Below are 13,980 nucleotides of genomic sequence, written 5' to 3' on the forward strand. Positions count from 1 at the left end.
GCTAGACCTGCCCAGGGTCCATGCTGCCACATCTTCGCTGCTATTACTCACACAAGCTAACTTAAAACCCACGTTGCAATCACACCTTAATCTGCACTGCAGACATATTCTTACTGTTGCAGACGAGTCCTAAATTCCTAATGTAAAAAACAAACAGGAAATAAGTTTTTTGTCCAAAAACTTTCAGGACTTTTTTTATATATTATATAAAAATCAAAAGAGGGGACAACCCTAATTCTTCTTGCGGAAAGGGATCTGGGGATCATAGTGGACCACAAGCTAAATATGAGTCAACGGTGTAACACTGTTGCAAAAAAAAGCAAACATCATTCTGGGATGTATTAGCAGGAGTATTGTAAGCAAGACACGAGAAGCAATTCTTCCACTCTACTCCGCACTGATTAGGCCTCAGCTGGAGTCCTAATTGTGTCCAGTTCTGAGTGCCACATTTCAGGAAAGATGTGGACAAATTGGAGAAAGTCCAGAGAAGAACAACAAAAATGATTAAAGGTCTACAAAACATGACCTATGAGGGAAGACTGAAAAAATTGGGTTTGTTTAGTATGGAGAAGAGAAGACTGAGAGGGAACATGATAACAGTTTTCAAGTATATAAAAGGTGATTACAAGGAGGAGGGAGAAAAATTGTTCTTCTTAACCTCTGAGGATAGGACAAGAAGCAATGGCCTTAAATTGCAACAAGGGCAGTTTAGGTTGGACATTAGGAAAAACTTCCTAACTGTGAGCATGGTTAAGCACTGGAATGAATTGTCTAGGGAGGTTATGGAATCTCCATCATTGAGGATTTTTAAGAGCAGGTTGGACAAACACCTGTCAGAGATGGTCTAGATAATACTTAGTCCTGTCATGAGTGCAGGGACTAGACTTGATGACCTCTCAAGGTCCCTTCCAGTCCTGTGATTTTATTGTACAAAGAGTCTGTCCTGAAGTAAACTAATTTTAGTAGGCAAGCATACCTCCTAGAATATTGGAGTATGCTGATCAGCTCACTGGCAAGCTTTTTCAGATGATCCATTGAGTTCTATTTCTGAGATGATGTGTAAGTTGATGCCTTAGTCTTCTAGCATTTTTGCTGCTGAACTCTCACGGTACATTTTTGAGGGACATATCTGCTGTGCTTCTTGAATGTACCAGATACAGCGTGACACTTAATTGGCTTCCATGGGATATTAGGTGGCCTGCTAAGGAAGAATCATAGAACTGAAAGAAACTGCAAAGAAAAGAAAAAGAAACATTGTTCACTCATATTTAGCTTGTGATCCACTATGACTCCCAGATCCCTTTCTGCAGTACTCCTTCCTAGTCAAAGGATATGTCTAGGAACGCTAATAAGGATCATCTAGTGTGAAATCAGAATTGTATATATGATGTAAAGTACATCTAATCCCCAAATGGTGTTTAAACTTTGTTTTACAGTACGGAAAAAAAAGAGAGACAATTCAGAGAACTTGAAGGTATTTTCTCCACCCAGTTCATATTAAAAAAAATTGCTCAGCATCGTAGGCAAAAGCAATTAATGTGGCGAGGTAAATAAACTCTCAATCATAGTCAAAAGTACACTGTATAACTACGGGGTTTGGCATGCTGAACTGGCCACCATATCAAAAAAGAGTAAGGCCCCTAATTACACATAATTCAATTTTTGTTGTTATGAAACTAGACAACCAGAGGGAGCAAATCCTCCATTCTTAGAATAGTGCTGGCATTTGTGATACGATTATATTTATCAGAACTATGAAGTTGTGACGTTATCTAATTAAAATATAACCATGCAAACCACTGTTGCTACCACTGCTATATAATTGCAGCAAATCTTATACAAAATATAACTCATGGCCAGAAAGGGTTAAACAGCTTGCAGGCTGAATGACACAAAGCCGGCCTTTAAAAACATGTTAGAAATGTTAATTAGGGCCACTGCATGCTAAATAGGCTAGAACTTTGAAATACAAACCTACGTTGTTAGACGTTAGAGGTAATATTAATTGTGTGTATCTTAGATACTACCCGTGTAATCCAGACAGTTCCTGTCTGTCACTAGAACTACTGATTCAGAGATCAAAATGGAATATTAACATTTAGATGAATCTTTGGTAAAATAATATCATTGTCTATATGTCTCTTTGAAGTTTGTGATAGACTGCCTAATGGATAAATTGCCCTATGTTAATTTGTGTAACTAATTACTGGTGGTGTTTAAGCAAAAGGTTACATCAAAAGCCTATTGCAGGGGTCCCCAATGCGGTGCCTGTGGGTGCCATGGCGCCCGCCAGGGTGTCTAAGTGCGCCCGCGTACTGACCAGCAGACGAGCATCCACCGAAATGCCGCCGAGAAGCAGCATCATCCAGAGGCATCGCGGCAACACCTCTGGATGCTGATGCTTCTCGGCAGCATTTCGGCGGCGATGCCTATTGACGTTGCCGCTTGTCGGCAGCATTTCAGCAGATGCTCGTTTGCCGCCACGGTCCTCCGTGGCTCGTCGTCTGGCGCCCGTCAAACGAAAAAGATTGCGGACCACTGGCCTATTGTTTATTAACCAGGACTGCACGGTCAAGTGGATGCTAGAACACTGTATAAAAAGACCGTTTGGTCCCGATTCTGTCAGCTCAGATCTGCTTAAGCTTCATCAGGGGAAGTTTGAGTTGCAAGACTGAGGTCCCAGTTATGTCGGTACGTCCTGAATATGATATTTGGACATTAGACTATAACCTAATAACTGAATTCTAAAGGAACTCTTTGCAACTACAAAGCTCACCATCTCTGCTATGAATCTGAACCTCAGGGATTGAACTCATGTCTGTATGTATATTGATCTTTTAACCATACTCTCTTTTGTTTTTTAATAAATTTTAGTTTAGTTAATAAGAATTGGCTGTAGCATGTATTTGGGTAAGATCTGGAATATTCAATAACCTAGGAGGTAATGTGTCCGATACTTTGAGATTGGTAGAACCTTTTCTTTTATATGATGAAATAAGATTTTCAGAAATCATCATATTTGACTTAGGTACCTGGATGGAGGCCTGAGGCTGGATCACTTTAAGGGAACTGCATTGTTTGGACTTCTGAGTAACCAGCAAGGTAATAAAGAAGCTGTTTTATGCTGGCTTGGTAAATCTAAGGGTACGTCTACACTACCCGCCGGATCGGCGGGTAGTGATCGATCTATCGGGGATCGATATTATCGCGTCTTCCCCGATCGCTCTGCCATCGACTCCGGAACTCCACCGCGGCGAGAGGTAGAAGCAGAGTTGACAGGGGAGCGGCAGCGGTCGACTCCCCGCCGTCCTCACGGCCAGGTAAATCGACCTAAGATACGCCAACTTCAGCAAAAGTTGCGTATCTTAGGTCGACCCCCCCTCCCCCAGAGTGTAGACCTAGCCTAAGTATTGGAATATCCACCAGCTTTTGGGGGTTTGTCTGCCCCATTCTTTGCAGTTCACCCTGAGTGACCACAGCTGGTCCCCACTGGGACCCTGGTGACAGTAGAGAAAGAAAGAGCCACATAGGGCTTGCATGCCATTAAAAAGAGAAAAATAGTCATTTGCTAAATTGAACGACACTACAGAAGTGTTACTGTTGAGCTTTTAAGATAGAGAGTAAAAAAAGTTAAAGCAGTTAATGTTTCTTGATACTATTTGATTCACAGCTTGTGTTTAAAATAACAGATTTTGTAAAAAGAAAAAAAAAAAAGACAAACCACTAAGCCCCAAAATAATTACACTTCTGTAATCATCTATTTAACAATTACTCCCATTCCACTGATAAACAAGATACATGAGAGTGAAACATCACACTGACCTTTCATCTGCTCTTGTAATATCAATGTTTAAAACAAACAGTGCACAAAAATGCCCAGACTTTAACCTACTGAAAAAAGTTTGTTGGTTCAGAAGAAGTATAAATATTAGCATTGTTAACTTTCAACTGAGATCAGCTCCTCAAAACAGCAGTCTCTCAGTTACTAGGTGCTATTGCTAACAGATAAATTCATCTTAATCTAAAACTGTTTCAGATCTATATAAAATGAATGGTATAGATGAGGTACATCGGACGCTTCTACTTACCCTCTTGTAATAGAAGAACAAGGGGACATTCAATTAAATGGAAAGGCAACAAATTTAAAACATAAAAACAAAAATCCTTTTAACACATCACATAATTAGCCCGTAGAACTCTTTGCCTCAACAAACCAGTGTTGCCAAGATTTTAGGATTCAAAAAGAAATTAGACATTTGTATGGATACTGAGAACACAGATTGCTAGGTTACCTAGAATGAACCACTTTTCATCATTTTCTAAGGAATTGTGTACAACTTTTAAAAGCATCTACTCATGAGCAGAAGATAGAGACTTATATATTCTTGACTGATTTGGGGTTTTGTTAGAAATCTGATAGGGCCTGGATTAGAGGTCAGCACTAATGTCACCCCATAAAATTCAGGGCAAACCTTAAAAAGATTTAACTCACAAGTTTGTTCCACGCTTCTGTCATACACAGAGGCCACAGCTGGTCATCAAGACACTGAAAAACACTTAGACCCACCTACATCTCCAAACGAGGCTGCAAACTAGGCATGCTCTCTCCATCTACTCTGCCTACAAGACCAGCCTCAACACCCTATTCATTTTTCTGCTCTCACTTTTACCTGTGTTCATTCCATGCTGCCCCACAGGCATAGAATGCCTTCCAAAAACCTGTTTCCCAAGCCACCTCCCTTCTGCTTGTTTAAATTATCATGGCATGTATTCACTTGCAGGTGACATGATAAAGTTAGTTCTTAAGAGAGATTAACGGACTCATCAGGATGTGTACCTGTCTGAGTAACTGCACGATCTTATTACTCTAACCCTTGTCTATCTCTCCTCTTCCCCAGTCCCCTTTTCTGTCTATGATCACTTGTCTGAATTTAGGCCCCAATCCAGCCATTGGATCTGTGTAGCAGACCCTTGCACGTATGCAGAGCCTCTCTGAAGCCAGCTACACCTCTACCTCGATATAATGCTGTCCTCGGGAGCCAAAAAATCTTACCGCGTTATAGGTGAAACCGCGTTATATCGAACTTGCTTTAATCCACCGGAGTGCGCAGCCTCTCCCCCCGGAGCGCTGCTTTACCGCATTATATTGGGTCGCATTATATCGGGGTAGAGGTGTCATTACTGTTTTTGTGAAACACCTATCATACATTTTGGTGCTCAAAATTAAGAAAACAATAACGTGCTCACAGTATTTTCATTTATAGCCCCTCACCACACTCTACTGAAACATTTAATAAAAAATATTTTGCCAGTCCAGTTATACTACCAGTATAGATGGGACATAACTTCACATAAACTTTTTTTAAAGGGACGTTTCAACTAAGTAGGTGGAAACTTACGTAACAACCAAGGTACGTCAAATTTCAACATGAATGAAATACACTCGTACATCTAATAATATTCCAGGGATATGCTTTTTAACCTAAGGCTCACATAAAGACTAGTCAGTGTATTGTGTATGACTGAATTAGACATTTACTGTAGTATTATTGCACCCCCTTTATGGGTAAATTAGCGCTCCCATTTATAAAACAGGCCATACATTTTCCATTCCATTTTTTTCATATTTTACAATTTAGAAAATGTATCCACCCAAAAGGCTCTGAGCACAGATGCAGACAAGCTGCCTGGGTGTCCTTTTAAGCAAAAAATTCCTCTATTGTTGAAAGAGTTTGTCTTTGTTTAGTCAGAATGGGAAGGTTGGCAGCACTCAGGAAGCTGGAGTGTCCTGACTCGAGTATCTGTTCTCCTTCTCATTGCTCATTTGAGTCACCCTTTACCTATGGAAAAGCTGCATTTAGGCCAATTTCAGCCCAATGATTTACTAACTTCCAGTTACTGGGCCAAGTTCTGCCCTTGGCCAGATCTACACAATCCCACTGAAGACTGAGGGAGAGCTGGTAAAGTTACATCAGTGCTCAGGAAAGCTTTAGAGGAAGTTGAGGTTTTTTGACTGTGCATTTGATTAAAATTTGAGTTTTGCTACATGTAATACACCTTTGATCTCATTTTCAGATGGACCAAACACCAACAGCTTCCACTGACTGCAGAGGGAGCTGGGTGTGCTCAATACCTCTTTAGGTCTATTAGGCACAGAACAGTCTAAACTCTAAACAAACATAAAGGAAATATACAGCTTCATCAGTATTTAACAGAGCTGCAGATCACATGCGGATATTTTGCCTCAGCCAATAAAAGAAATAAAAATAAAGGGGATGAGAGCGTGTATGGGTGGAAGCAGGAGCGAGGCCTTTGTCTTTTCTGTGGAAGCAGGTATCCTGGATGGATTGTACCGCCCCCCGCCACACCTGAAGAGTCTGTCTTTCCTTACTACATATAACAGTGTTATCAAAGTGTATAATTGTAGTCGGGTCAGTCCCAGGATATTAGAGAGACAAGGTGGGTGAGGTAATATATTTTACTGGACCAGCTTCTCTTGTTGTGAGAGACAAGCTTTTGAGCCACACAGAGCTCTTCTTCAGGTCTGGGAAAGGAACTCCCAGCATCACAAGACAAGGTGGAATAGATTGTGCTATCTATGTGCTAAACAAATGCACCACAAAACCAGTGACATACCTCAATGATATTTTCAACCTCGGACAGGCAACCTAAAATCCCTTATAGATTTCCACTAGAACTTCAACAACCACGATCCATCCTTTAAACCAGTGGTTCTCAACCAGGGGTCCAAGGCCCCCTGGGGAGCCACGAGCAGGTTTCAGGGGGGCCGCCAACCAGGGCCAGCATTAGACTCACTGGGGCCCAGGGTAAAAAGCCAAAGCCCCACTGCATGGGGTTGAAGCCTGGGTCCTGAGCCCCGTCACTCGGGGCTGAAGCTGAAGCCTGAGCAATATAGTTTCGCAGGGGCCCTGTGGCATGAGGCTCCAGGCAATTGCCCTGCTTGCTATACCCTAATGCCAGCCCTGGCTTTTATATGCAGGAAACCGGTTTTTGTGGCAAAGGTGGGCCATGGAGTTTTTATAGCATATTGAGGGGGCCTCAGAAAGAAAAAGGTTGAGAACCCCTGCTTTAAACTCTCTCTGGAACAATCCCACACTAGCATCAGCTTCCTGGACACCACAATCACCTTCAACCATGGAACCCTGCAGACAACCATATACAAGAAACACACGGATTACCACACCTACCTTCATAGAGCCAATAAACACCCCAAACACACCAAGAAATCTGTTATCTACAGACAGGCACTTGGATACCACAGAATCTGGGATATACACCTCAACACATTTAAAACTGTCTTCACCAAACAAGGATAGTCCACCAAAGAAGTAGATTGCATCATGCAATGGGCCACCCAAACACCCTTAACAAATCTGCTTCAATACAGAAATAAAACCCCCTCTGACGCCTCACCCCTTCTTATCACCTACCACCACCCCACACTGGAACCCACACAGGGTATCATCAAACTACCACCATCCATATTCAATAGGGACCCCATCCTGAAATAAATCTTTCCTGAACCCCCTCTTCTGGCCTTCAAACAACCCACAGCCTCTCCAAGCTCATCACCAGAAGCAAGCTCCCCACAGACCAGGACACACCAACTCAAAGCAAACCTGCAGACACCCCCCACACACACACAACACATCTTTCAAGATCAATGGATCCTACACATGCCAATCACAACATGTGGTATACCTCATCCAGTGCACTCAATTCCCCAATAACTATGTGGGTGAAACCAGATGACCACTATGCTCTCAAATGAACTCACACAGGAAAAGACAAAAACCTGTGGGTAAACACTTTTCATAAAGTGATCAATATCTGACTATCAGTCCTCACCCTTAAAGGAAACCAGCACAAGAGCCTGGGAGCTTAAATTCATTACTTTGCTAAACAGCAAAAATCATGGACTGAACACAGACACTGGATTTATGGCTTATTTTACAACAATCTGTAACCCATAAAATCCATTTTTTTGTTTTGGTCCTATGACTGCAGAGGTGTTAACAGGCCTCTCTACTTGAATGGTCCCTTACAATATGTGGGGGGGGGGGGAGGAAGAAGAGGAGTCTTTGTGGCACCTTAGAGACCAACAAATTTATTTGGGCATAAGCTTTCGTGGACTAGAACCCATTTCATCAGATGTATGAAGTAAAAGATACAGGAGCAGGTATAAATACATGAAAGGATGTGGGTTGCTTTACGAAGTGTTAGGCTGTGGGGTTATGACAGACTTTCATGTATTTATACCTGCTCCTGTATCTTTTACTTTATACATCTGATGAAGTGGGTTCTAGCCCATGAAAGCTTATGCCCAAATAAATTTGTTAGTCTCTAAGGTGCCACAAAGACTCCTTTTTTTTTTTTTTGCTGATATAGACTAACATGGCTACCACTCAAACCTGTCACCTTACAATATGTGACAACTACTCATGTTAACAATATGTTCCACTGTGCATTTTGCTGTGCCACTTTGAGTTCCTTTCCCAGACCTAAAGAAGAGCTCTGTGTGGCTCAAAAGCTGGTTTCCCTCACCAACAGAAATTGGTCCAATAAAAGATATTCCCTCACCCACCTTGTCTCTCTAACACTGTTATAGTTTTTCATGCAAATAGAGTCTTGTTGACTCGAGTTATCTAAGGACCAGTCTCCAAAAGCATCCAGCAACTACACCTATTGGCCCTTCAATTGCCCACTTTTCCACAGTCACACCTATATTGTGAACAACTAGAACAAAAATTGTTCTCGCAGCATAGGAAGAGCTAAATTCCAGACCTAGCAGGATTTTTGCAGTTTGGGAGCACAATACAATCCCATCCACAAACCACATCTTCAAGACATCAGGAGCACATAGTGCTACTTCCAAGTGTCCCAACACAGTTGTTTTTAGAACAGGTAGTCAACAGGCAGACTGCAGGCCAAAGGCAGACCACCAGACACTGTTGAATGGCCCCCAAAAATCGATTTACTTATTATCTTTAATTATTTTCTCTGGAGTCTGGACCTTGACAAAAAATATAGACAAGATCTAGTGCCCAACACATCGCCCTCCCGTAACCAGGTGTTTCTCCAGCAGTGAGTTGCCAACAAGGGCATCTCCTCCATGCACATCCACTGAGCAGTGTTGCCAACTCTCATGATTTTGTCATGAGCCTCACAATAATTGTTTTCCTTAAAGCCCCAGCTCCTGGAATCAAGTGGATATGCGACGATTTCAGACTTCATTCTTAGAGGGAAAACTACGTTTCTAGCCCTCATGGCTGTGGAGAAAGCTTCAAAATGTGAGCTCAGGGCACCCTAAAGGCTCAAAATGCAGAAGGCAAATAAAAACACCGAATCTGTTGTTTTTACATAAAAATCATGAGATTAAAGTCAATCTCATGATTTTCGGTGAGAATGACTCATGAATGTGGAAGATTTGGGGTTGACAGTACAGGCTCTGTATCCCCAGCACACCCCCCCCCCCCCCCACACACACACACACACCAGCCTGCCCCCCAACCCGCTCAGCCTCGCCACTAGCCTGCCCCACCCAGCCCCACACCCTCTTCAGCCCCCCCGCCAGTAGCCTACACCCGGGCCTCCACAGCTCCCCCATCAGCCTTTCCCCCCCTTCAGCCCCACACCAGCCTCGCCCCCAGCCTGCCCCCCGCCCTCCACAGCTCCCCCATCAGCCTTTCCCCCCCCTTCAGCCCCACACCAGCCTCGCCCCTAGCCTGCCCCCCGCCCTCCTCAGCTGCCCCACCAGCCTTCGCCCCCAGCCTGCCCCGTCCAGCCGCCTCCTCAGCCTGCCTCACGCGCGGGCGGCTGAAGGGCTCTTACCTTCCCCACCGCGGGCCCTGTCACAGCCACCAGGCGGCGGCCCCACAACAAACCCGCCCCGCCGAGACGACGGCTAGAGAGTCCACCCCACCCCGGAGCATGCCGGGAAGCAGGTGAGTCCTCCTCTGGAGGCTCGGCTCTTAAAGGGCCACGCCCCGGGGGGGGCTCTGCCAAGAAGCGCTCCCTGGCCCAAGGGCTTCGAGCTCAGCTCAGCCCGCCCCGGGCCCGCGCGGGCCTCCCCCCCCTCCGCGCCCTCGGGCCTCCCGAGCCCCGCCTCTCCCGGGCCGGCCGCGCCTCCCGAGCACCCCGCCGCGGCAGCTCCCCCAGCAAGGGGACGATGATGCTGGGAGCCCCTGGCCCTGCCCAGCCTCGGCCCCGTCCGCAGCTGCTCCCAACGCTCAGACCCTGAAGCCAGATCCTCCTGGGATTTAGGCGCCTAATTCCCCTCCCCCACCGCCCGTTCCCCCGGGCCGTGCCGAGGCGCCCAACTCCCCCTCCGCCCGTTCCCCTGGGCCGTGCCGAGGCGCCCAACTCCCCCACCGCCCGTTCCCCTGGGCCGTGCCGAGGCGCCCAACTCCCCCCTCCCGTTCCCCTGGGGCCGTGCCGAGGCGCCCAACTCCCCCTCCGCCCGTTCCCCTGGGCCGTGCCGAGGCGCCCAACTCCCCCACCGCCCGTTCCCCCGGGCCGTGCCAAGGCGCCCAACTCCCCCACCGCCCGTTCCCCCGGGCCGTGCCGAGGCGCCCAACTCCCCCACCGCCCGTTCCCCTGGGCCGTGCCCAGGCGCCCAACTCCCCACCGCCCGTTCCCCCGGGCCGTGCCGAGGCGCCCAACTCCCCCACTGCCCGTTCCCCCGGGCCGTGCTGAGGCGCCCAACTCCCCCACCGCCCGTTCCCCGAGGCGCCCATTCCCTTGGGGCCATGCCGAGGCGCCCAACTCCCCTACCGCCCGTTACCCTGGGGCCGTGCCCAGGCGCCCAACTCCCCCACCGCCCGTTCCCCTGGGCCGTGCCGAGGTGCCCAACTCCCCCACCGCCCGTTCCCCTGGGCCGTGCCGAGGCGCCCAACTCCCCCACCGCCCGTTCCCCTGGGGCCGTGCCGAGGCGCCCAACTCCCCCCTCCCGTTCCCCTGGGGCCGTGCCGAGGCGCCCAACTCCCCCACCGCCCGTTCCCCTGGGCCGTGCTGAGGCGCCCAACTCCCCCAATGGCTGTTCCCCTGGGGCCGTGCCGAGGCGCCCAACTCCCCCACCTCCCGTTCCCCTGGGGCCGTGCCGAGGCGCCCAACTCCCCCACCGCCCGTTCCCCCGGGCCGTGCCCAGGCGCCCAATTCCCCCACCGCCCGTTCCCCTGGGGCCGTGCCGAGGCGCCCAACTCCCCCACCGCCCATTCCCCCGGGCCGTGCCGAGGCGCCCAACTCCCCCTCCGCCCGTTCCCCTGGGCCATGCCGAGGCGCCCAACTCCCCCACCGCCCGTTCCCCTGGGCCGTGCCGAGGCGCCCAACTCCCCCACCGCCCGTTCCCCCGGGCCATGCCCAGGCGCCCAATTCCCCCACCGCCCGTTCCCCTGGGGCTGTGCCGAGGCGCCCAACTCCCCCACCGCCCGTTCCCCGGGGCCGTGCCGAGGCGCCCAACTCCCCCCCCGCCCATTCCCCCGGGGCCGTGCCCAGGCGCCTAACTCCCCCACCGCCCATTCCCCCGGGCCGTGCCGAGGCGCCCAACTCCCCCTCCGCCCGTTCCCCTGGGCCATGCCGAGGCACCCAACTCCCCCACCGCCCGTTCCCCTGGGGCCGTGCCGAGGCACCCAACTCCCCCACCGTCCGTTCCCCTGGGCCGTGCCGAGGCGCCCAACTCCCCCACCGCCCGTTCCCCCGGGCCATGCCCAGGCGCCCAACTCCCCCACCGCCCGTTCCCCTGGGGCCGTGCCCAGGCGCCTAACTCCCCCACCGTCTGTGCCCCTGGGGTCTCCCCCTGACAAAGCCCATGAGCTCAGGGAGCCTCTCTGGCAAGGACAGCACATTACCACGGGAGGCTGTCCCTTCCCACTCAGCCCTCATCAAGTCCAGGGGTCCCCTCACTCTCCTACTATACCGTTCGAAAGGGGAGAACCCTGTCCATACCTAGGGCACTTCCCTATAAATGAACAGCAGGTAGGGTAAGCATTTTTCCAGTCCTGGGGATGCTGATCCATAGAAGTCCTCAGTGTCATTTTCAGGGTCCCATTAAATCTGGCCATCAGCTCATTGGACTGAGGGCGATGGAGTCAGGTGCCTATCTGTGAGAGCTGGAGCCAGACTTCTTAAGGGGTGATTTTTTCCATGTTCGGTCTCAGCCCAGAGGTGAATTATTCAGGAAAGTTTTCAGCAAAATCTGTTCAATTATTATTGGAGTTACATATGCCTGAAAATACTCATGCTTCGACATTAGTGGTGTGCTCCATCAGATATTCCGGGCATGGATAAATGAAACATCGTTGAAGGTAGAAACATCATGTGCAACTTAGTCCATAGATCACAATGAGATCTGAGGAACAAGCATGATTTGAATGAAAGTGAACCTAATTTTTAAAGCTGTGTCCATTTAAAAAGGTAAATTTCATGCACATGAGATACAGTTTTGCATTCAGAACTATTTGGTGGGGTCAGTCTAAAATTCTAGCAATTCTCATGCTTAAATGATATTTTAGTGCATTACTTTACTGCATAGGAGGCCTAGGCTCCCAAAGAAATCAAGCAGGCTTATTGAGTCAGGCCACAAACCCCAAAATTGTTGTGGCATTTACTATGGTCAGGCCATTTAAAATCAGAGAAAAATGGCATAGGATATATCTGTCACCATGTTGAGCAGCTGATGATCCCATATTTTGTAGCTATGGAAGAAGAATTAACAAAGAGTGGCTGAACAGCATAATCAAAGTCCATCCAACAGCTAAGATTAAAAGCTGAGACGATAGCTTTATCTTATTGCTGACAAGCACGTTATGTTATTGATAGAAAAAGATCAAGCCATATTATCATGGACTATGACCTTAGTCTTCATAACCTAATCAGAGTAAGATTGGATCAGTGCTTGAAGGGGAGAGATCAAAAGAAAGACCAGGTATTCAAGGAAACTGTGGTAGGGTTTCAGCAGGTAGCACTTTTCCCTGAGTGTCAACACTGAACCAGTTGCAGAACATAGTGGTAAGGGCACTCGTGGGATGTGTAAAACTCAGTTCTTGATCATTTGTGGTAATTAAAGATTCCAAGGCAATTTTTGCTAGAGCTTTGTTGTTCGCTATGATATACTGGACAGTTTCCAATTTCTGAGGAGACCTTATTATAATAAGATTGTTTTAACCATGTCAGAGGAACAAATTGAATCTTCTAATGCAGACACAACTTTATCATATTTTAAGCATATTCCTGAATCAGATTAGAACTAGAGCTATGTAAATAATGATTTTTTTTTTTGCTGGCAATTCAAAAAAAATGGTTTGGGTCAACTTGAAAAAAAAAATTCAGAATTTTTGGCAAAAAACATTTTTAAAAGTCATTTTGGGTCACACAAACATTTTGTTCATTTTTGAGTGGGTTTTTTTTTTTTTTTTACATTTTTATGTTTTGTTAAAAAATGGAAGGAAAATCCAGAACAAAAAGTGGTTTTGACCCAAAAAATCCAAACATTGTTTTAAAAATGTCAAAATGGCATGTTTTGATTTGTAGGGGGGGAAATGAGATGAACAATTCAGTGAAATGGACACAAATTCATGAAACATTTCGGTGTTGCCAACCCTCATTTTTTGCACCCCAAAAAGTTTTGGATGAAAAACTTCCCCCAGCTCTAACTAGAACTTTGTGCAGGTCAGCAGGTCAGAGGAGTTTCCCCCAGGGTCTCTTGGACAATGACAGGGATGTGGTGGCCAATGCCCCCAACTGGAGCATGTCCTACTTCAATCCTGTATCAGAACCAGGGGGCCAGAGAAGCAGAGGCAGTCACTGAGGTCTTTGATAGAAGACCTATCATCATCAGAGAAGTGTCTAGACTTGGACTCAAAGGCAAAACATTCTGGCCACATCTTCCTCTTCTTGGGGCAGGAAGTCTGCAAGGCAGTTGGAACTAGCAGATCCAAAGTGCTACAGGCTGCATCAGGTAAA

At 47.5% G+C, this 13,980-nt stretch overlaps 1 protein-coding gene across 1 annotated transcript in view; it reads right to left on the bottom strand.

The window, feature by feature from the left end:
- The window catches only part of SEC22C (SEC22 homolog C, vesicle trafficking protein), a 30,865-nt gene extending 20,989 nt beyond the window's left edge, over positions 1 to 9,876 (bottom strand). The window contains exon 1 of the mRNA XM_065399720.1: positions 9,853 to 9,876. The gene's annotated coding sequence lies outside the window, so the exon portion shown is untranslated. The remainder of the gene's footprint in view (positions 1 to 9,852) is intronic.
- Positions 9,877 to 13,980: the final 4,104 nt, after the last annotated feature.

Source organism: Emys orbicularis, chromosome 2 (assembly GCF_028017835.1).
Source record: "Emys orbicularis isolate rEmyOrb1 chromosome 2, rEmyOrb1.hap1, whole genome shotgun sequence".
Taxonomy (NCBI): Eukaryota; Metazoa; Chordata; order Testudines; family Emydidae; genus Emys; species Emys orbicularis.